The following is a 3,049-nucleotide window of genomic DNA, read 5'->3' on the forward strand; positions in this document are numbered from 1 at the left end:
GTTCCCTCCATCTCCGCTCCGATCGCCGCCGCCTTCTTCCTCTCCGCCGCCGCGATGTTCGCCGGAGCTCTTCGCCAGTGATGGATCTGGCCTCTCTGAGCCAGATCTGCGCGTTTTGAGGGATGTTGGGGGTTCGATTTGCTCTCTTTTTGTGTTTTCTTCGGTCTATATAGTGTTCGTATATGTTTTCAGTACTAGATATTGGATCTCTTGATGCTGCATTGTTTAGATCTGAGAGCCTTAGGGGAGTGTGATGAGTTTTATTGTGTGAGAGTCTGTAGATAAGATACTTCTATTGATAGATTGATATGGCTCGCGTCTTCGTTTAATTTTTTCTGTTCAATTTGTTTGCTGTGTTGTTATTTTGTTAGGTCTGAGTAGAATTTTATCTGCATTGTGCATTTTTTTATTTGCTGTGATGTTATTTTGTTATATCTGAGTAGAATTTTTTACTAGGCTAAAAGGAGGTGGAACTTGTTTTATTTTCTTATTATTAGTTGTTTATTGGTGTGAATTGGTTGATACTAGACGCAGTCGAGATTGTTGTATCTGTAAAGTTTTGGATCTCGATGATAAGAATTTGAAATCAGATAAAGAGTAAAAATAAGAAATATGTTGAAATCTCTCAAAACATATTTTCTATTTTTGTTTATTAGTCAATTTTCCGTTTTTTTTAATTCTATTTTCTATTTTTAGTTTGTTAATTTGAAGTCGTTTGATAAAAATTTGTTGTATCTGTTGAATTTTAGATCTCGAGGATAGAGACATATTCTGGAGAGGTCTCAACAGACTTTATTCTTATGTGAAAAATAATTGTTGGTTTTGATGTTTTCTGCCCGTTGTTGATTATTGGGAGCTTATTAAAATTGCGAGTGGCTTCTCAAATGATTCCTCAAAGGGTTCTCTAATTTCCCGAGGTAGAATAGAATGGGCATGAATCTCCATTGTATCAGTTGTTCGCTGGATAATAAATATAGTTTTGATTTAGGGCATCTCCAACCCAGCACCAAAATGGTGCAAACAGTACTTGTTGCACCGTTCATTCTCCAACCCAGTCCCGTTTTCTGCTCATTCTCCAACCCAGTCCCGTTTTCTGCGTCATTTTGGTGCAGTCGAACAGTGCTGCATCAAATATGACGTTACACTGTTCTTCTGTCCCATTACTGTTTATTTTTTAAAAAAAATTTAAATATTTATTTTTACCTCTTAATTAATATAAAAATAGATAAAAGGAAATAAACTGAGAATATTTTGAGAATATTTTTTTTTGGTGCAAAAAATGGTGTAATGGATTGGAGATGTATTACTGTTTGATGTGATTTTTGCATCATTTTAATGTAAAATTTGTACCATTTTGATGGAATGGGTTGGAGATGGTCTGACTAATATAAATCTTACTCAATAGTGTCCCGAAAGAGGAGGGCGCAATTAAACACTTTAATGATGACACGCATAGCTAAATACTGTATTTCGGTGTTTAGATTAATTTCTAATCTCATGTGGTACTTGCATAAGGTGTTCACGTTTCTAATCTCTCGAACATGTTATTTGACGTACGGTGAGAACATAAAGTTTAGACCTATTTTTTTTAATACCGAGTGTGATGTACAATCCTTATGCTCTTCTATCTAAACATTTACCACGAAAAAGAACAAATTTTCAAAATAGCCCCAAATTAATTTTTTTTTCTAAAAATCGATCCTCTTATGTTTTTATTACAGAAACAGACTCCTCACCGCATCAGCATCGTGGTCAGAAAGTTGGTCTAATTTTTTCTAAACACCTTCCTAATTAGTCGGGGTTGCCAACCCCAACTAATTTAGACCTCAGTTGCAACTTGCAAATTAGTCGGGGTTGACAACCTCGACTAATTAGGAAGGTGTTTAAAAATAATAGACCCACTTTCTACCAGAAAGTGAGTCTGTTTCTGTAATAAAAACGAAAGAGAGTTTATTTTCAAAAAAAAAAAAGTTTGGTTGTGACTGTTTTGAAAATTTCTTCGGACGAAAAATGTTTAGCTATATAAAGATAAACTGCACGCTCAATTCAACACTTCAATCATGACGTGTTCCCTAAAGGACGCATATTCCCTAAAGTTGATATATTACGTAAATCAATGGTTGGAAAGTTGTAAATCAATAGTCGGGGTTGACAACCTCGACTAATTAGGAAAGTGTTTAAAAATAATAGACCCACTTTCTACCAGAAAATGAGTCTGTTTCTGTAATAAAAACGAAAGAGAGTTTATTTTCAAAAAAAAAAAAAGTTTGGTTGTGACTGTTTTGAAAATTTCTTCGGACGAAAAATGTTTAGCTATATAAAAAAAAAAAAAAAGTTTGGTTGTGACTGTTTTGAAAATTTCTTCGGACGAAAAATGTTTAGCTATATAAAGATAAACTGCACGCTCAATTCAACACTTCAATCATTTGGCTTGCAAGAATATAAACGTATCTCCTTCCTCAAGTACCTGAGATGGTCCAAAGCAAATCCGTAATCCAAAATCGAAACCTACTAGACGCTATGTAGCAGAACCTGTTCCGATTGCTTAAATAAAAGGGTACTATTGTAGTCGTACACATCAAAAGTTTGTTGCTCCAGCACCCATCGAGTTGTGTCTTCACTAACGGGTTGTTCTGAATCATACAAAAACTGCGATAGTTTGAAACATGTTAACTAGCTTTCCACGTTTTTTTGGACATCTCACGTTCACATATGGAATTTATAGTGAATAAAGCATGATCGTTTTCATCAATATGGTTTTTAAAAATGAGTAACCTTATACTTAGTTACGTGTGTTAGACTTTAAAAAGTAATTAAATTAACATTGTTAGAATATCATTCACATACAAGAAAAGAGTAGGTCAATATTCGATTTACAAAAAGGAAAAAAGACCAGTCATTCTAATAGAACATTCAACTTCACTAAGTTAGAAGACTACAACCTGGGGGTTTTGAAGACTTTAAAATTCTATGATTTCGGGTGTAAAGATGAAAACAACCCTAATTTGAAAAAGTCAGACAATGGAACAAAGAAGGTAAGAATTATATA

This window comes from Asparagus officinalis, chromosome 1 (genome assembly GCF_001876935.1).
Source record: "Asparagus officinalis chromosome 1, Aspof.V1, whole genome shotgun sequence".
NCBI lineage: Eukaryota > Viridiplantae > Streptophyta > Magnoliopsida > Asparagales > Asparagaceae > Asparagus > Asparagus officinalis.